Raw genomic sequence first — 21178 nt, forward strand, 5'->3', positions numbered from 1 at the left:
TAGATTATGTCTTGTACTTTTCTCAGGAGTCTTCAGCAGTCACCCTTCTAGGTGTAGGACTAGATTATTTATTCATTTATTCATTCAATGTTTTGGAAGCTCAGTTCTCTGGAGGACGGCAGTTACCTTTCAGACAAAGAAGTAGCTATTGAGCTCTACTGTTCCCAGGCTTTTCATGGTTCCACATCGCTTGGAAAAAAGGCTGCATTTTTGGCCCTTCACAATCTAGTCATCATGTGCCCCTGAAACCATAGATGCAGGTCATCTTTGCTCAGAGAGCCTTGCAGTAGACACACGGTGACAGATACCTCTTTCCTAACAAGACTTTGCCCTCCCCTAACCCTAATACTGCCACTTTCTGCGTGTATCAATCTCTGGAATATGGACACACTTCCTTGCCTAGTTATTTTTCAAAATTGGGATCAGGTGGTCCTTCTTCTGTAACCTGATCTTTATACTAAGATCAAACCCTCCTTTGAGCTCCCTGTGTATTTTTCCACGTTACTCTTATTAGACTTACCATGTCATAATTAAGACATTTTGTATATGCTCTTTCCTTTCTTACACTGTAAATGTATATTCTGTTCACACTTTAATCTTCTCTGCCCCCAAACAAACTCAGTTCCTCTCTTGTATTCTGTTGTGACATCAAATGTTTCTTGCAATATTTATTACGATTGGAATTTTATAGTTACTTGTGTGACTTTTGGATTAACTTGTGTCTTTTTTACTAGGTCACGAGCCAAAAGGGCAAGACAGATTTTGCTCACCAACTTATCCCTACTGCTGAACACTGTCCCTGATACATGATAGGTGCTAAAAATATTTAGTGAATAGATGGGTAAAATTTTGTTGAATAAATGAGTGAATCATAGATAATAGAATGTTAATCCCCTTCAGGAATGTTTGAAGCTTAAGAAGAGAAGACAAGAGAAGATAATGGTTTCTTCTACTGGAATGAACTCGCCTTGTCAATAACAGTGGAATTTTAAGGTGAGGGGCGACTTATTTTTTTATCATATATTTAAAAACATTTTTAAATGTTTATTTTTGAGAGAGAGAGAGAGAGCGAGAGAGAGCAAGTGGGCGAGGGGCAGAGAGAGAGGGAGAGAATCGAAGCAGGCTCCAGGCTCCTAGCTGTCGGCACAGAGCCCCACACAGGGCTTGAACTCATGGACCACAAGATCATGACCTGAGCTGAAGTCGGACGTTTAACTGACTGAGCCGCCCAGGTGCCTCTCCCTGCAAATGTTTCTCAGATCTCCCTGCCCATCCCACTACTTATGCAACTACTGGAATTTACGATTACCTAGAGAAACTGAGAGATTAATTTCAAATTCTGGGCATCAGAAAGGATTGGATTTGCCTGTCGTATGGTAGCCTTTGGCATCGACTCCCTTGTCAGACAATCTTGTGAACTGTCAGGGGACTCCCGTGCATTCTGTTCCTTCTTTTGCTCAAGGTCTTGATGGTAGTTGACAGTTAAAGCTGAGCTTTACCCAACAAGAAGGTTAATAAACTTCAAAAATGAGTCCAGTGTTTTAGAGCTGCTAGCTTATCATTTAATTATCTCTCTGCTGGTTGGCATTGAACTGCAGTACAATGGTGTGTTTTTACCCCCGGCCCCTCCTATGAGTTCCTGTGGAATCGCAATTTAAACAGCACAGCGTGCCAAGTGTTACAGCCCCCTCCCTTCCAGTAAGGGCCTAGCCTATATTAAAAATCACCTCTGCTCTACCTTTCTCCCTACTTCACTTTGATTGTGTATGTTTTTTCCCCCTTATCACAGAAGCAATACACATTTATAGGAGAGGAAAAAAAGATAAGCAAAGGGAAGAAAATAAAAACACCAGCAATCCCACCAGGCAGAGACAGACACTGATAACATATCAATTTATATCATTAGAATCGCTTGGGGAGCTTTTAAGGCATACCAATGGTTGTACGTCACCCCTGGAGTTTCTGATTCAAGTGGTCTGGAGTGGGCTTGGGCAGGGATCATTTTTTAAGGTCTGATGTGCAGGTGAAAACCACATGTCTGGACATGTAGTATATCAAATGTATATTTTACCAAAACGGGCACTCTGTAATACAGTTTTATAACTTGATTTTATCATTTAATAGTTAATTACTAATGTCTTGCAATAGAAGGATAAGATATCTAACCCGTCTTTTTCATGGCCTCGTAGTATGGTTTGACTTCCTTAACTGTTTCCTTGTGGTTGGATAGGCAGGATGTTTTCACCCCTTTGCAAGGATGCAGAGTGCAGGAGTTGAGGGTGGAAATGGAAGCAGAGGCGGCTTTGGAAAGCTCAGTCACTGGTGCAGAGAAAACGAAACCAAGCTCATCTTGGGTTACGACGGATGACACAAAGACTGGAATTCCTTGGCTATGGAGCTATGATTTTCGGTGGGGAAATCTCTGAATAATTGCTTATTAGCCTGAAACATATCCAGAAACTCATTCAGTTACTTATTTCCCATTCATTCAGTTATTCATTCATTCAGTCAACACAAACAGAGCATTACATCGGGCCCCCTCCCCACACTGGGAATACAAGATGGGTAACATTTTGTTCTTTACCTCAAGGGGCTTATTATCATAAAAGGGCGGAAAGAGATATCCAAATAGCTACACCGGTATTTACTGAGCCCTTATACTGTTCTGGGTGCTCTTTTAAGTGAATTTCCTCAGTTAATGTTCAACACCACCTGATGAAGTCACTTTTATTATCCCCTTCTACAGGGGAGGAGACTGAGGCCCCGAGAGCTTACGTTGTTCAAGGTTAAAAAGCCAGTGAGGGACAGAACCAGGAAATCAAGCTGAGGCAGTTTGGCTCCAGGGTCCAAGCTTGTAACCCCTGTATGCTGCTGCATTGATAAACATGTCAAAGGACAGTAGATACCATGATAGGATTCATGAAAGAGGAAGTGGTGAGCTTTAATGTGGGAAGGAAATAAGGAGGAAACATTTCAGGAAATGCTTTGGAGCTCAGAAAAACTATTTCAGTTTCTAAAGGAAAATACCATGAGAAGGGAGAATAGGTAGACGTGTGCTCTCCGTATCCCCAATGTTGTAAATCCTGTTTGTTGAGAATATTTTATTTCTGGGGTACCTGGGTGGCTCAGTCGGTTAAACATCTAACTCATGATTTCGGCCCAGGTCATGATCTCACAGTTTGCGAGTTCGAGCTCTGTATCGGGCTCCACACAGGCAATGCAGACCCTGCTTGAGATCCTCTCTTCCTTTCTCTCTGCCCACTCCCCACAGATAATAAATAAATAAATAAATAAATAAATAAATAAATAAATAAATAAATAACTTTAGAACATTTTATTTCCTCTCTACATCTGCTGTATCTATAGAAAGACTAATTGAGGTAGTCTTGTCGGTCTTGGATTGTGGGTGCATCCACTGATGCATCAATCCCTGGGACACTGGAGCCATCAGGCTGAGAAGGATGGGGCACCCACAGTGGGAGAAAGGCCACGCTTGTGGCCCTTTGTCTAGGGGCGGGTGAAAGCGTGTCACAAAGGAATGGGGGGTAATGTCACGAAGGCTTTCCTCCTAAGGGAGGCCCCTGAATCAAGAGCACACAAGATAAGACTCTGGAGAAAAATCTAGTTTTTTGTTAGGTCTGGGGAGACTGCTCAAGGAGTTCTGATCAGTAGATTTATCTGGAGAGGTATTCTAGAATGCCTAGTGTTAAATTCCACATTGCTTTAGGTCCTTGGATGTCTGGAGGAGGATGCTGGTTAGAGGAAGAATCCCCTGAACTCATCAAGCAAAAAATAAGTGCAGAAGTAGGTATGGACAATAGGGGGCAGAAAATCACAAGTGAGGATTAAAAAGCAGACCATCCCTGGGGCGTTAAAAAAAAAAAATCCTTATATATTTCTATACATTTTTAACAGACTAGGTTCTGGTCTTTGTTCTGTGACCATCTGGATGGGTTTGTTTATACAAACATAAAAGCAGGAGCTGTAGAGATGTGAATTTCTCTGTTACAATGTCTTGGGCTGAAAGTAACACAAGATCCTTCCCCAAATGGACTTAAAGATTTTAAAATGTTTGCTCAGGAAACAAAGTCTAGAGGTAGATGGACTGCAGGGTTAATTGAGTCAGCACTCAAGGAATTTAGTTTTGTTAATCAGTGTAAGTAATGCCACACGCTATGTATTAGTCTACGTGCACTGTTGTAAGAAAATACCATAGACTGGGTGGCTTGAAAACCGCAGACATTTATTTACAATTCCGGAGATTCAAGATCAGGGTGCCAGCATGGTCAGGTTCGGTTGAGGACCTTCTTCTGGGTTGCACACTACTGAACTCCTTGGATTCTCACATGGTGGGAAGAGAGAGGGCTAGCTCTCTAGTCTCTTATAAGGCACCAGTCCCATTCATGAGGGCTATACCCTCATGACCTAATCACCTCACCAAGGCCCCACCATCAAATACCGTAAGTTTGTGTATTAGATTTCAACACATGAATTGGGGAACGATACAGTCAGTCTACAACATGCTTTAACAAACTAGTCCCGAGATCTCCATGGCTTAACACAGTACAATACTACTACTCATTTGTGTAAGTACTCTATGAAAATAGATATTTTTATCACATCCAAGGACCTTGGCTTCATCTATGCTCTAACTCTACCATCTTGAAGGCTTCAGAAGCACCCTAGCATGACCCAACCTGCAGATGGAGAAAGAGAAGGAATATGGAGGAACAAGCAGGACATTTTAGAGTCCAGGTCTAGAAGCTACAACTATCATAGTCTATGGATCAGGACCCAATTCTTTTGACACTGTCTAACTTCACGGGAGGCTATTCAGTGTGATTTGCTATATGATAAGGAGGAAAAGGAAATGGGTTTGGTGAACTTACTATGTTATTTCTATCTCATTGGTTCTTTCCATTTGTCTGCGGCCATTCTCAAGGTCACTTTCCTCCTCCTTCTGGTGGCAAGATGCCTGTAACAGTTTTAGGTGTCATATCAAACCATCATGGCTGAGGGAAGAAAAGAGACAATCTCTTTTTTGGGCTATCTCCTAGGAATGAGGACACTTTTCTTATGAGCCCCTCAGGAAACCTTCTCTCACCTGTCTCTTGGCCTGGATTGGGTCACCGGCCCCTACCTATGTTTGTCAATCACTTCTTTGATAAGTCAAGCCTGTCCTCAGAGTTGGGGATAGGGGAGGTCCTCTGAAGTACGTGGTTGCTTGGATAGATGAATCCCTAAGAATCTCAGGATTCTGTTAGGATTCAATAGTGGGAAATGTCAATTATCCACGCATCAGGGTGGTGTATTCTGCAAACTTGGAAGGAACTAAATTGATTTCTCTGGGCAATGAGTGTAGAGGGCACTAAGGAGGTGGACTGGTGATCTGACAAGAGTTCTGATCTGGTTGCTCTCTTCATCCCTTGTCTTCTAGCAAATCCTTCCTTGCCCTCAGGATACTTTTGTAGAAACAGGAAAAGGGCTGAATTTTTTCATCTGAGTTGACAAACAGCAAAAGAGAATATGGAAGTGGAAGCTGGTGATCGAGGAGAAATGAGAAATGGCCGAAACCATTGGGAAGGCATCATAAACCTTGGTGTAAGACTGATCTGCCTTTAATTCATTCTCTGTTTTTCTCTCTCTCTTCATCCTATCCATTCATTTGTTTATCCATCCCTGGTACTGGTTCATGTCCATGGTATATAAATGTTAACTCCCTGCCCTCAAGCAGCTCACAGACTGTGAGGGAGACATGCAAGTAGTCATAATTTTGGGATCCAAGTGTTCACAAGACGCTTGAAAGCAGCACAGAAGTGTACTCAGTCCAGATTGACAGGCGACCCAGAAGGTTTCTGAAGGCTTAGTAGGAATAATGCACGTAGAATGGATAGACGGCAGGTCAAGAATGATACTGGGTAAGGATCCTGGAGGCTCCAGTTTATGCAGAGTCCTGGGGTCAGGAAAGTGAAAGGTACCTTAGGAATACTTTGAGTAGTTAATCATGGGCAAAGTCAGAACAATGGCTGCTAAATGCTATGAAGCATAACAAGGGGCTTGTTAAAATGCACTTAATGGAACCCATCACAGAGATTCTAACGAGTGAATCTGGGGTGAGATCCAGGAAACCAGCATTTTAAAGAAAAGTGCCCAGGTAACTCTAAGGACAGGTCATTCTACAATCCACTATGAAACAAGGGTGTTGTGTGATGTGCTGGACGCTCGGAGAAAAAAAGCCGTGGTCTGTTGCTACTCAAAATGTGGTCCTTGAAGTCCTGGAGTGTCACCTGGAGCTTGTTAGAAATGCAGAATCCCAGACCTCACTCTAGACCTTCTGAATCAGAACGCACATTTTAACAAGACCCTTAAGCAGTCTGATGAACATTGCAATTATTAATGCACCTCTGTGGAATTTGGGGGGTAGGTGCTACAAGTAAGTGGTCTTGTCGTTACTGGTTAGTTGCTGTATCTACTAAGTGATCGCAAGCCACTGAAAACGTACGGTTTAGGGAGTGGTGTGGTCAGATTTGTTCTTTCAATTGGAGATACTAATCGAGTATTTCTGTTTGCTCAACATTCTCCCTATATTTTCCCTTTCTCTCTGTTCCCGAAAGTAGCTGGGCCTTTGACTTTTCCTTCAGCCTAGGTTTGAAAGCCTAAGCTTGTAAAAGATATGGGACTAAGGGTCCTAGCTTATAGAGCCGAGGGAGAGTGTTTGAGGTCAAGGATAGAGAATAAGGGAGTATTCCTAGGAATTTGGACGTACCTAAATGTGGTGAAGCTCACTGGGGACTGAGATGGGGCAGATCCATCCAATGCCCTATTCCTGGGTTGGGGAAGAGTGATGTGTACACAGCAAACCCAGAAAAGGACCATAAGCTGAAGGGGTCTAAAACTAGTCCAAGATGGCTATGTCCCCAGCAAAGCATGGCAGCCATAGAGTCTCCTTGGAGCAGTGTGCATAGATGCCCTAGCAGATAAATAGACACGTCACCCTCTTGCTTGGGGTTGGGTAAGACCTTGGGAACCGGGTGTTTCTGGGAGGGCGGAAACACCAATGATGACCGAGAATTTCCTGAATTCTTGAAAAGCTAAGCACTGGGAGTTAGACGATTTGATTTAAATGAATAAAAAACATAGAATTTCTTGTCGTCTTGAGATGAGAGATGAGATGCGACATTTAGAATGTTCCCCATAATGCTTCTTTTGTTGTGAATTTCAGGAGAGGCAAAAAATTATAGTGATGTGAACACAGTGGGTTTTTTTTTCTTAGAATGAGAAAAAAATCACAACAAGTAACACATTTCAAAAAGCTGATAGATACCACAGACATCACACAAAATCCAGAAAAAGAGCATTATACTTTTATTAGTTAACTGCCTGACATCTCCATAGTTGAAGAACTTTTCATATGATATTTTATCATATTTTTTTCATAGTTTATTTATTTATTTATTTTGAGAGAGAGGGAGAAAGAGGGAGAGAGCATGCAAACAGGGGAGGGACAGAGAGAGAGAGAGAGAGAGAGAGAGAGAGAGAATACCAAGTAGGCTCCATGCTGTCAGTGCAGAGCCTGACGTGGGGCTCGACCTCATGAACCGTGAGGTCATGACTTCAGCCAAGATCAAGAGACAGACGTATACCTGATTGAGCCACTCAGGCACCCCTCATATTGTTTTTAAGGAGAGAATAGAAAGATATTAGAGATTCAATCTCTTCTCTCGCATATTTGATCAAAATTTGATTTTTACTATTTGTGGCTTATAACGGTTATTTTCACCTTCACACATAGCAAGATCATACATTGAAAAAATTGTTTTAAAAATTGTTGTCAAATTTGGGAAAACCTCTATTTCTTCCATATTGTAAGCTATACGAATAGACAGAGTGTTTTGCATATGAGCCTCTGGCTCTATATGTTTCAATGTTTTGTTTTTTTTTTTTTCTTTTTAACATGTTTGTGCTGTCAGTTACTACGGGACACATTCATACTGAGATATGGCCTCCGGCTCAGGACCTGCACATCACTACATGGAAACGACTATGAACCACATAAATACAATTTACTAAACCCAAATTAAATCTGTCTCCAACTTTAACACAATTCCAGAGGTGCTCATGGCCATTCCAGTACTTCAAATGAAAGCAGAAGTGTGAAGGAAGCCACATGGAACGAGACAGAAACACAGGGTGCTCAATGGCAGAGTTTAGACTGTTGCCTCACCTTCTCAGTAAAGCAGAAACCTTCAAGAAGCCATCGGAGCTCTCTCCCTCTTTGACGTGGGAAGACTCAAGACAACGCATGCTGTAGTCATTGGTGCTGCCACGTTCCCATCATCCATCTGCCCTCTTTTCTCAGCTGTAAGTAACATTTCCAATAATGTTGGATGTGCTCCCCCCCACTTTATCATTTTATAGTTCTAGAACGACAGGATTGTAGGAATTCTAAACTTGCAGCAGTTTTCAGCCTTTCTGTTTTCCATCAGGCAGCGCTTGACTCTTGCTTGGTGGAATATCCAGGGCCTCCTTGCACATTTGAGTTTGGTATTATCTTTGAGTATCTCTCATATCTTCTACCGGGTGGTTACCCTGTCTCTCTGGTTCTTGAGTTAAGGATGACCAATACATGCATGCTTATCTGGGGCCAGCTCTATGGATGACATCACATACGTTATGCCTGCATTCATCTTACAACTACATATATGTGTAAAATGTCATCTCTTCCATGAATCCACTCTCTCGTTCTCTCCAAGAGCAAAGGGATCGTGCTCTTCTGAATCTCCCTTCCTGTCGACCGATAGTAGCTGTTCTCAACCTTGGCTACGCATCAGAATCACCTGTGCGTTGTTTAAACCAATCACAAACAGGCAGGAATTTACCCCCAGTACATGGAATCGGCATCTCGAGAGGTGGAACAGAGGTATCTGCATATTTTTAAAAACTCTCCAAGTGATTCTGATGCACATTGATAGCTAAGTGCCACTGGTCCCTGTCTCTTGGGGGCTACTTATTCTTCCCCGCCTTGTGAAGCCGTTTTCTGTGGATGTCACTCTTCTCTCCTTCTGGATTTAAAACTCGGGATCTTGTCAGTCTGTGGCCCCTTTCCTAATAGTTCCTGCACCCCAACACATGTACACAGTCTCTTTCGGTGCCGTCTACAAAACAGGTAATGAAAAAAAATAGGTAATGATTGTGTTGACAAATGTGATTATTATCCTACGTTTAACAGTAATAAATACTGCAGCCATATAAAAACGTGCACGGCATCTGATAAAGGAAGTAAAATAATCTTAACATCCCAAATTTTTAATTAAGGAAAAAGTTGCAAACATCGAAGCCCTAAAAAGTTCATTGAAGAAGACTTCAATGAAATTTTAAGTTTAAGTAAAAAAAAAAAAGCTTTTTGAAACTGCAGAAACCTTTCATGTTCTTTAACAACAGATCAGTAAATATAGGCCACTCAGAAAAGACAAAAAGCCCCATACATTCGGTGTCCCTTCCAAGAGAAATCCTGTCATTTCTATCCAGGGCAGGCTACTTGATGTATGAAGTGTGTTCCAGTTTACTTCATGAGATAGTCAACCTGGCCTTTCAACTGGGCCCAGCTGGAGATCTGCATGTGACTCCAAGATGAACAAAATGCACACACGCCTTTCCAGCTCACTCTTATCTAAAATGCCACCAGGATTTATTCCTCTGGCTGAAAGCTCAGTGCCATGATCGAAATGCAAATTCTAGCTAAGAATGTCCTGCTTTGCTGCCCTGAACACTTCTACTGTCTTGTTAAATTCTCCCAGAAGCCTGGGAAGAAAGGCTTTACAGATGAAGAAACTGACAGAGTGAAGTGTGGGATTTGAACTCAGACCATCTTGGGGTTTATGGGCTCTGCAGTCTACCAAGATTTTAGGAACTACTGTGATTCATCAAGCTTTTGCAGTCACTTCTCTGCGTGACCACGTTTGATCAGCTGCACGGCTGAGATTTAGTTTTGATGGGTGGAGGGAATTGCTGGGTCCAGAATTGGTGTGCTTGGGAAGGGGGGTGCCAAGGATCAAGAAAGGGGAGCCTCATAGTAGAGAGGTGAGAAAAGTTCTTAGTCTCTCCTGAAAAATGTCACAAAATGGACCTTCCCAGTCTCATCTTGTGACGGTCTCCTTCCTGCTTATTTGATTTTAACTCTGTGTTTATGTCTTTATTGATTTTCACCTTTCCCGTGTCTCCCATTGGAAATGATTCTCCTCTGCTTCCCCCCTAGTCTCCTAGCCTACTGCTATCAGGGTCCCCTTCTTCATGGAGAGTGAAAGTTCTTCAGGGAAACCTGTCCCTCCTGCTTAACTAGGCAAGACAAACCTATCACAATCACAACCTCTTAGAGCACTTTTGCTGGTCTGTCATGGAACCCTGATGGGGTTCTGTGTGAAACAATAGACCAGCAGGGGGCACACTTAAAACAAAAACAAATACTACAAACGAAAAACGAAAACCAGGAATAAAAGATAAATGTAAAGGGGGCTTCTGGTTGTTCAAGACATGGGGAATGTCCACAGCCTTAGGCAAAGCTGAAACTCCTGGCCTGGGTTAAAAAGAGCTTGTCAGAAAGCAAAGTCTGGCCTAGGAGGGGATGAGTCAAGGGTGGAGAAGAAAAGCCCATGGACTGGTTTTTTAGGCCCCCCTACTATGTACTCAATCCCCAGACATCTATCATAGGCCAATGTGTCTATCTTGAGATGATCACGGAGGTGGGTCTGGAGTTTACAAACCCAATGGAAATGGAACAAGTCTCAGAAGTGCTGTCACTGGAAGGGTGACGAGTACACTTCCAGAGGCTAGTTTATGCAGTCTCTTTGTGTGTCATCTTATCTCAGAGGTCAGCTTGGCTGCATCCTCTCTGCTTCAGTGATTTATACAACATCCAAAGTTTTCTGGATCATTTTCCTACCAATATCTCGCTCAGAGAGCTGAGTAGTGGCTAATCAAGAGAAAAATACCCAGGCCCAATTTTTGAGGTAGGAGTAAGGATTTGTGCGTTATTTGATATTAGGGTTCTGCCCTTACATTACTTATTCTTTGCAAGTAATCTTTTGCAAACCAGAAGCACTGACCATCAATTTTATGAGATACACTGCTCAGAAGTCTCCAGAGCATGCCACCATTTTTTTTTTTTTAATTCTCTGATCTGTCTCATTGAGTTTAGTTTTAGGTTGTGATTGGAACTCCTAATTAATCTCTGCAAACATGAAGATGTGGAAAGGAACTCAGCAGAAAAGCAATTAAAGAGCTCTCTATGATTGTTTTTCCCGTTAACCAAGTCTATTGAAATCACCAGGCCAGCTGTGGCAAGTCTATTTAATAACTTTCTTTTCATTTCCTGATTTCTTACTCAGTTTCTCCTGAACTCCTCATTCCTGGGCAGCCTGGATTATTGTTTGCTATTTCCGTCCATATGCTACTTTAAAATAATCACATGTGGATTTATGTTGGAGTCTGCCCCTTAGAACTGATTTCCTTGGCCAGCAGTTAGCAATGATGGAAACCAATGTAACAAAGGCCTGAGATAAATGATGAAGGATATAAACAAGAAATGCATCTTCCCCTCCCCAGCATAATGTTCAATAAGGTGCTGAAATAATAAATTTTATTTTTAATTAAAAATAAATCTTTCCCCGAAAAGGCCCCTCATGTAGCGAGGCACAAGGGGGCAGTGTTACGTCAAATTACATTAAATTAAACTTCACGAAGATGTGATTCCTTGTGGAAACTTGGAGGGATTAGATTAATCATGATGTTGGAAATGAGAATCCCTTGCTAGTTGCCGAAAGAATGTGAATTATGCAAGAGGAAAGTTCAAAACCCATCTTCCAGTGCTCAGATCCATGGACCATGCTTCATGTTAGCCAATAGACAGATCTGAGAAGAGGTGAGAGATTAATCTTCAGCGACTGAGCCTTATCAGGGACTTTGCAGGCCATGACACTCTTGAATCCATTCTTAATGGCCTTTGGATTTTAAAAGTCATGACAATATTTATAATTTGGTATTGTTCTAGAGAGCTCTAGAGAGATGGTGCTAGGCCAAAGAAAAGGTAGGGGGTGGGCGGGAGGAGATAGTTGAGAAAAAAAACCTCATTATTGCAAAGGTTTTGTATCTCAGTGTTCTAGGGTCAGTGGACTTCAGGTCTTCCCTTAAACATCTGGGCAGCTGAATGTGATTCAAGCTCCCAAGATGCATTAGTGTTTCAGGTTCTACAAGGTGCTAGCCAAGGGGTATGATTGGCCTTGAACCAAGTGGTCTTCATTGTGTGGGCTTTGTCCCTATTTGCATGCCTCATATTCTTCTGGTATCTTCCTCCTTCCCTCTGGTTATCATGATTTTGTTTTCCCTCCACAGGATACTTCCATCTACTCCTTGATGATTCCTCAGAAAGTCTCTTCGTCATCTTGTGCTTCATTTCTACACCTATAGAAATTGGTCAGAATGAAACTATAAAGTTTACACATGAAATAAAATGAGGTGAGTCTTTAGCATAATGACTGGCACATCTGTTTTTTAATAAATGGTAAATACTTGTATTATCACTCTGTTTCTTTCAGTCTGTGATATGAATGATATCACTTCTCTCATAATTTTAAGGTATTTTCAGCATCAAAATATCCTTATTTTTTTTTAATGTTTAATTTTTTTTTTTTGAGAGTATGAGAGTGAGAGAGAGAAAGCACAAGGAGGGGAGGGGCAGAGAGAGAAGGAGACACAGAATCTGAAGCAGTCTCCAGGCTCCAAGCTATCAGCACAGAGCCAGATGCGGGGCTTGAACCCATGAACTGTGAGATCATGACAAGCTGAAGTGGGACGCTTAACTGACTGAGCCACCCAGACACCCCTAAAAAAATTTTTTTAGAGAGATTTACTAAAATTAGGTTGATTCTGTAATTGCTAACTTATCATTCAAGCTGGGACACCTTTGAAAGTGAAAGGTACTGCTATTAATAATTATGCTAGAATAACAGGCATAAAGCTGGACTATCTTAGCCAAATCACGATGAATGGTCATGGTATTATACAGGTTTTGCTGAAGCAATAAATTCAGATTAGAAATGCAGGAAGCCTGTCAAATGAAGCTTTATGATCCAAGCATGCAATGAGAAATGTCCATTGCAGGAATTGCAGAGAGAAGGAAACATAGCCGTTGGAATCCTTTACCCAATGTCACTGGAATAGAAGCTCTATCCTTATGGTTTTTAGTATGAAAGTCTCCAATACCAACAAGAAAACCATGCCTATGTCAAGCCTCCAGACCAATGCTTCTTAGAATCTAGGGCCTGTTTCTCCTGAACCTCTCTCTGTCTCTCTTTTTTTTTCAGGCCAGTTTTCATAGCCCTGAAAGTTGGGTGGGGAGTTTTGATTATTTCCTAGCACCTGGAGAGTTTGCAGGTCCTGTTGGGTATGGAGCTAGGCCTAGGGATAGGATACCATTGAAATATCACCTACTCAGGGTAGGACTGTGGGAACTCAGGCCAACTCAGTGCCCCACCTCCATGGTGCCATTAGGTTCTGATTACATTAGATTCTGATCACATTACATTCTGTGTATTGTCTATTGAGGACAAGAAAATCTGTCTCATTCATCATTGTCACCAACCTATGAGGACAGTGCCTGGCACATAGTTCAATGTCCTTGAATTAAGGAGGAAAGAAAATAATGATGTAAGCCCCTGAAGAGTTGGAAGGAAAAGCTGCCAACACCCAGAAAGGACACACAGGATCCTTCCAAGGATCCAATTTTTATAATTATAAAAATTATAATTATAGCAACTAACCATTTATTGTGCTCTTACTATGTGCCAGGGCTTGCTAAGCACTTTACCTTGTGATTTCATTGAATCTTTACAATAGTCTTATTTCCGTATTATAGAGGGGGAAACTGAGGCGCAGAGATTTTGACAGCTTGTCCCAAACCATATGGCTGCTAAGTCAATTTAGACAAATGTGAAGGCTTCAGACAGAGCTGCCAAACGAGTTTCTGGGAGGTAAAACAAGGCAGGGGCTCTCCAAGGTGGGTGAGTGGCACTTCCATACTAAAGCTAACATGAAACCATCATTAACCCAAAATTCTATGATCATTTCCTTCTAAAACACGTAGACCTATCCATCAAGACATTTACCTGTTCTTTCTCTGTTCTCTGAGAATCTTTTTTTCCGCATAGTTTGGACTCTGGTGATGTCTCCACTTTTAAATGATTTCTCTCTGGAGAGGTTACTTGAGTTCCTTAAAAAAAAATCCAATACTGACTTAGCAAGTGTGACTTGCCACAACTGGTAATGCTTGTGGAGTTGGTGCAAAGGGTTTTGAGTAGTTAAGAAAGATTTCCTCTAAGTAGAGAAGAGAAGTCATTTACTTCTCTGGTTGGTATTTGCTGGTGAATTCGCACTAATCCTACTTGTCTATTACAGCTTCTCCTTGGGCACTTCCTGAGAGCCAGGTACATTTGCCCCTTTCCTTTGTCTCACAGATTAATGGGCAGTGATCTGCCTTACAATGTGCTGGCTCCTTGCATCCCTCCTGCTGAGTCAGAAACAATCTGCTAATAGGACAGATTCTAGCCTTTTGCAAAGATTCTTGCCTGCTGTTTTGACACCATTCCAGGACATGTTGTTGGTGGGTAGGAAAGAAGGAGATACGGGCAATTGGAATTGTTTTCCCAATATTATTTTGTAGCCCAGATATCTTAAAAGAGCGAGCACATTGTGTTTGGTGTGTGTTTGGTGTGTTTAATTGATCATTGTAAACAACAACAAAATCAATATTTTTAGTCTGCTCTGATTGTATGCTTGACAGATCCTATTTAAGAATGGTCTAGGAGTTAAAACTTTATAGTTAAAGCTCCCTGCTATTTAGAGGATGGAGTATTTTTTTCCTGCACAGCATCTGTTTTATATCCCTCAGGATGATCTAGGTATTGACGCTATAGCAAACAACCCAGTATCTTAATAATGCCTAACAAGAAAGGTTTATTTCTTTCTTAGATGCATGTCTATGGTGGTTTGTCTGGGGGTTATTCTTAGACATTCTCTCCAAGACCTGGGTTGGGGAGGTTTTATCTAAATGCATGCTTCCTTGGTCACTGCAGTAGTGTGAATAAAATATGGAGAATCAGATATAGGCCTACAAAGCTTCTTCCAGTAGTGACACGAGCTCATATTTTGTAGGCCAAAGCAAGCCACTTGTCCACATCTAAATTCAAAGAAACTGGGAAGTATAAACTTATCATGTGCCTTGAAGGCAGAAAGCTAAAAATACTTGGTGAACAGCACTAATGGCCTCCATACCTTCTTTTTTCCCATCAACTTTTTATCATGGAAATTACAGACGCATAGAAATATTGAAAAGTTATATCTTGGAGTGAACATCCATATACCTTCTACTCCTAGACTCAACGATGGTTCAGTATGGGCATACTTGGACTCTTCTCTTTTTGTCTTTGTCTATCTGTTGGCCTGGCTCTTTCCACTTTGTGTGTGTGTGTGTGTGTGTGTGTGTCTGGCCCTCTCATAATGGTAAAATACATAAGTTTTGCTTTGAGAAAACAGATTTCCCATCGTTTTTTTAAATAAATTTTTAAAAATGTTTTTATTTTTGAGAGAGAGAGAGAGAGAGAGAGAGAGAGACTGGCCAGGGGAGAGGTAGAGAATGAAGGAGCCACAGAATCTAAAGCAGACTCCAGGCTCTGAGCTGTCAGCACAGAGCCTGATGCAGGGCTTGAAGTCATGAGCCATGAGATCATGACCTGGGCCGAAGTCAGATATTTAACTGAGTGAACCACACAGGCACTCCTAGATTTCTCCTTTTTAATCATGTAATTGTAGGACACTGACAACTTGACTTCTCCCAAGCTCCCTTGTAGTTGCTGCAAGAAGAGACTCTTCTTCCTTGTCTGGCTCGTGCGTTATGAGGAGGTGGTGTTCGAACTGCTGTGGCCAGTTTGCATCCATGAAGAGAGAGCTAGGAACCACTAAGGGCTCACTCAGCATGGGAAGCCTGAGGGGAAAGCCAACAAGGGAGGAATCAGACTAAAGCGAGAGGAAGGAATAGGTCCTTGATGGTGATGTTTGAGTCTACTCTGAAATCAGGTTTACTTCTGGGCTTTTCATATGGGTGAGAAAATAAATAGCCTTTTTAATGTCTACAAATGTAAGTAAGAGACTGGAGGAGAAGACCCCTGTGAACACCATGGCACCTAAGTTGTGTTATGTGATACGTGGCTTGTGAATGATGACTGACTATATAAAACTCGTCTAGCACATCTGCCTTCCTCATCTACCATCACCAATTTCATGATAATACAGAGTTACCATTTGTATAAACAAAACTGTCCTCATCTAGGCTTTTGATTTCTTATATTTTTCAGGATATTTGAAATTGCAAGTGGCCAGTACAAGCCAAACGTGGCTCATGTAATGGGTAAGCCTGGTGGTGGTTCATGCTTCAGGCATGACTGGCGGCATCCGGGGGTTCAAATGATGTTTCCCTCATCCTGCATGTGGGCTCTCCCCTCAAGGTAGGGAAAAAATGAGCTCTAGCCATCGCAGAATCACACTGACCCAGTTAAACTGTCCCAGAAGGAAGAGGTACTTCTCTCCACCTGTGTCCATATATGCCTTCAGGGAAGGTGCCTGCTCAGATCACTTGCCCTTCCTCTGTCCATTGCCATTGCAGAGGAATCCTGGAATAATTTTGTTCTCGTGAGCAGGGACAACATGATTGACCACACGTGAAATAGGTGGTGATGGTGGCGGCTGTCACTTCCAGAAATAAGGGTGCTAGTTAGATGAAAGCAATGGGATCCTCTCCATCCACCCGCGTACCCATGCAGCCAGCTACCCAGACAAGTGGGCAGTCATTCACTGACAGCGTATTGTAGCCATCGCAGTATGCTAAGCCATGTCTGAGATTCCTAAGGACAGTGAGACACAACTCACAAATCAAGACGGCGCAAGGTCAGAAGAGCTAAGCGGGGTAAGGGAGACGGTGGAAAGCCTACGAACGTTCAGCTGAAGGAACTATTCCCTATAGCTAGGGGAAATTGGGAATGACTTCTCAGAGATAGCATAGTGATGTAGTGCATGTGTTACTGGCACTTAAAAACTAGGGTTTGATTCGTGGCTCCTCTAGTTATTAGCTGTGTAACATTGGCACTCTTTAGATTCGCTTCACTGTCTCCAAAAGGGGAGTAAGATAGGATCTGCCTCATAGGGACATGGTGTGGAGATGAGGCACGTGTGAGCTTTTAGCATCACGCCTGGCGTGAAACAAAAGTTCAACGAATGGCAGATGTCATGGTTTTGTTGCAGTGGTTTTGAGAGCTTTATTTGAAAAGTTGCACCTGGAAAAGAAATGTGGCATCCTTAATGACATTTGTGAATGTCCTGAGGGTACTGAAAGCTGGCACGATCACGAAAACACCCGTGTCTTGTTTGTAGGAATGAGGGAGGACAGCGTCCCTGCTTTTCATGATGGACAGTAGCCGCATGGTGGGTGGCAGCTGGATTGTGTCATACCCAGTTGTGTGCCTGAGACTGTGCGTTTCCTACTGAAGAGGACAAAGAGACCTCTAAAGAAAAATAGACGTGAATCATAGGGAAAAGGGCACTGGGTCTGTTTTGGATTAGTGGAGAGGAAATGGGTGGAAAACATTTGGTTGTTTGAGCATAAGAAGAGCTATTTAAAAAGTCCCAGGTTTGTGTGTTCTCCAGAATGTTTCTTCCTAGTAATAAAGCCTGCGAAGTCATGTGACACAGGAAAAAAGATGTAATTTGGATTTGGAAGAATGGGCTTTAGTCTTGACCCGACCAGGTTCTGCTTTGTGAATGGGGGAAAACTCACCTAGGGTGGTCAGCCTCATTTTCCCCACCGGCAATTCAGGGTGGTGCTCTGTCTTCCTCACAGGGTTTCAGCGGGCACGTGGGGGAATCAAGTGACTTAATGAAATATACGTTGTTGGAGGAGTCGTTAGCACTATGGGACAGTGCAAGGACTATTAGGCACAGGGTACAAAGGAGTGTGTAGTGAAGCCAAGACGGCACCAGGACCCCATATCACAGTGTGGGGCTTTTCTACCTGGGGTGTGTACCAAAGCCTGGAATTCATAGTCCCGTCTTTCGGGATGACTTCTTTGCCATGAGGGCATTTCGATATAGTGTTTTTCATTTCGTTGAAAATCTAACAAAACAATGTAAGCATGTTCTACATCATCTGGTTCCCCTTATAAACAAGTATTGCCATGCAGGGCCAGTGCCCACATTTGCATTGGTGTTTATAACTGTGTTGGAGTCAAGAAGAACTACTTTGATTGTCCCAGGCTAAAGAGCGAAGGCAGACTTTATACACAAATTATAAATCCCTGCCAAGAAAAGGCTATGTAATATCATGGGGTACTGTAGGAGCAACGTGAGGAAATTTGCAAGTGGTGATTTAGGGTCAGCAAAAGCCTCTCTCATGTTACGATTTGCATTAGTATGAATTTTTAGTTTTGTTTGGATTTACTTGTTTATAGTCATGATATTTATCAGTAAAAGAAAGGCTCGCCTGGTTTTTTATTGGTATTGTGTTAATATTGTAATAACAATAATTATCACTTTAAATTTTTTTTTAACGTTTATTTATTTTTGAGACAGAGAGAGACAGAGCATGAATGGGGGAGGGGCAGAGAGAGAGGGAGACACAGAATCTGAAACAGATTCCAGGCTCTGAGCCATCAGCCCAGAGCCCAACGCGGGGCTCGAACTCACGGACGGCGAGATCGTGACCTGAGCCGAAGTCGGACGCTCAACCGACTGAGCCACCCAGGCGCCCCAATAATTATCACTTTAAAAGTTATTTAAGCAAAGTTTGGGGATTGGCATGACTTTATTTTTTCATTAAAAATGACGCTTATGATATTTGTTTGAGAAACGGTATTGTTGAATGTAAAAGCTTGCGCTTGAAATAAGCACACGAAAAAATGCTTAATATTATTGGTTACTGGAGGCATGCAAATTGAAACCACAGCACAGTATTACCACATGGCCATCAGAGTTGTTACAATGAAAAAGACTAACCCATACCAAGTGTTGGTGAGAATATGGAGCCAGTAGAACTCTCGTGTGGTGCTGGGAAGAGTGAAAAATGGTGTAGTCACTCTGGAAACCAATCTGGTAGTTTCTCAAAGAGTTAAAGACAATTAATGTATGACCCAGCCATTCCACTCCCAGTTTTTTATGCCAGAGAACTGAAAGCATATATTCACACAAAGATACTATCTGAGTGCTCATAGCCGTGTTATTTGTAATCGTCTCAAACGGGAAATAATCTATATGTTCATCAACAGGTCAGTCGATTAACAAATGGTGGGATAGCTGTACAATGGGTTATTATTCAGCAGTAGAAAGGCGTGAACCATTGATACACCCTACAACATGGATGTATCTCAACATCAATGTGCTGAGTAAAAGAAAACAGCCAAAAAAGGTACACAGTTTATGGTTGCATTTATATAAAACTCTAGAAAATGCGAATCAGGGTGTATGTAGGGACAGAAAGATCGGTGGTTGCCTGGGGGTGGGGTGGGCTCAGGGAGAGAGGGATGACAAAAAGCATGGTAAAGTCGGGGAGAAGGATCAAATCTTTTCTTGATTGCAGCCATGATTTCACAGATGTAGACAATTCACAACTCACCACCTCATCCCCTTTAAGTACTCATATTTATCTTATGTCAATTATAGTTCAATAAAGGTGTTAAAAAAAACCCACAGTGTCCCAAAACTTGCCACCAGGCAGGCTTGGTTTTTAATGTCAGCTTTGCCTCTCACTATTAACGTCAGCGTGGGGAAATTGCTTCATTTTTTGAGCGTCAGATGTGAAATGGATATACTACCTACCCCAGAAGGCTGTCATACAATCAAGTGAAATATATGTGCCTTCTAGCAAAGTACTCAGTACGTACTGAATACCCAGGACGGGGTATTATCCTCACCCTGGAGTGGGTATTGTACCTAGCAGAAAGCAATGTGGGTCATACGCGTAAACATCTACTCTCTGATTCTGGAGATCATAGCACATTCTGTGTACTTCTGTGAGTACTTCATTATAAATGTACTGCCTTCCACCTAAGAATCTTGTATGCATAGATACTAACAATAAAAGCACCCACTGCCCAGGCTGCATGCTATGTTAGGGCAAACAGAATCTCCGGGCATGAGAACCAGCTATCAGTGTTTTGAAAGCTCCAAGGTGACTCAGCTGTACAGGGACATGAGAGAACTCCATCTCTGTGCTCCTCAAAGTCTCATCCTTAGACCAGCCGCATAGCATGTGGCAGTTTCTTAGACATGCGGCATCTCAGGCCCAAGCCAGATCTGCTGAGTGAAAAGCTTCATTTTTAACAAGAACCCCAGGTGATTTGTGTGTACGTGAAAGATTGAGAAGCAATAGGAGGGATGATCCTAGGGGGTCTTTCTGTCAAACACTGTGCCAAATTTTTTAGTATGGTGTGATAATATCCCGTTTTAAATCTTATTGGGAAGAATCAAGGGGACCAGAAGATTACACCTCAGAGAGAGAGGAAGTTCAGTGAAAAATTTGCTAGAGGCATTGCTTACTTCCCAGAACAGAAGGCCCTCAATTAGGCCTTTAGAAAATGATAATCTGGGATGACTGGGGACGAATTGACCTCAACAGAAACTCTGTATTTATATACTTACCAAATGGCTTCATTTATGAGGTTCATTTTCAGACACTTTCCAAATGCTGCAATTAACACTTAATAAATTTTCCTTTCAGAAACCTGATTTCATGGGCCAATATTTTAGTTCGATTGTAACCAATCAAACTAAATTGTCTGAGTGCTAGGCTTTGTGCAAGAACTTTTACTATACTGTCTCATTTAACCCCCATATAAGCCTACGAAACAGTTACCATCAGGAAACTCATTTTTGTAAATAAGGGCAGCATGATATAGGGAACTCAGTGACTTGCCCAAGGTCCCATCCGGCTGGAAATTGGCAGCACAGGGATTTGAATCCATGTGTGTGTAGATCAAAGCTTTTGTGTGTGCCAAGGCTAATCATAAAGAGATAAGTGAAGAGTATGATTCTGGAGTCGGCCCACAATACAATAAGGATTCCAGTTCCTGGGTGGCTCGGTCAG

At 42.1% G+C, this 21178-nt stretch overlaps 1 long non-coding RNA gene across 2 annotated transcripts; it reads left to right on the plus strand.

Moving 5' to 3' along the window:
* The first annotated feature begins 688 nt into the window (after positions 1–688).
* Positions 689–20205, plus strand: LOC113593500 (uncharacterized). Of its 2 annotated transcripts, XR_008297061.1 has the most exons (6): positions 689–813; positions 901–993; positions 5438–5601; positions 8111–8361; positions 12388–12510; positions 16404–20205. It is a non-coding gene; the product is annotated as an uncharacterized LOC113593500 (long non-coding RNA). The 2 variants fall into 2 exon arrangements; XR_003413675.2 differs by lacking the exons at positions 689–813; positions 901–993 and adding an exon at positions 3582–3808.
* The last annotated feature ends 973 nt before the right edge of the window (positions 20206–21178 follow it).

This window comes from Acinonyx jubatus, chromosome A2 (assembly GCF_027475565.1).
Source record: "Acinonyx jubatus isolate Ajub_Pintada_27869175 chromosome A2, VMU_Ajub_asm_v1.0, whole genome shotgun sequence".
Lineage (NCBI taxonomy): Eukaryota > Metazoa > Chordata > Mammalia > Carnivora > Felidae > Acinonyx > Acinonyx jubatus.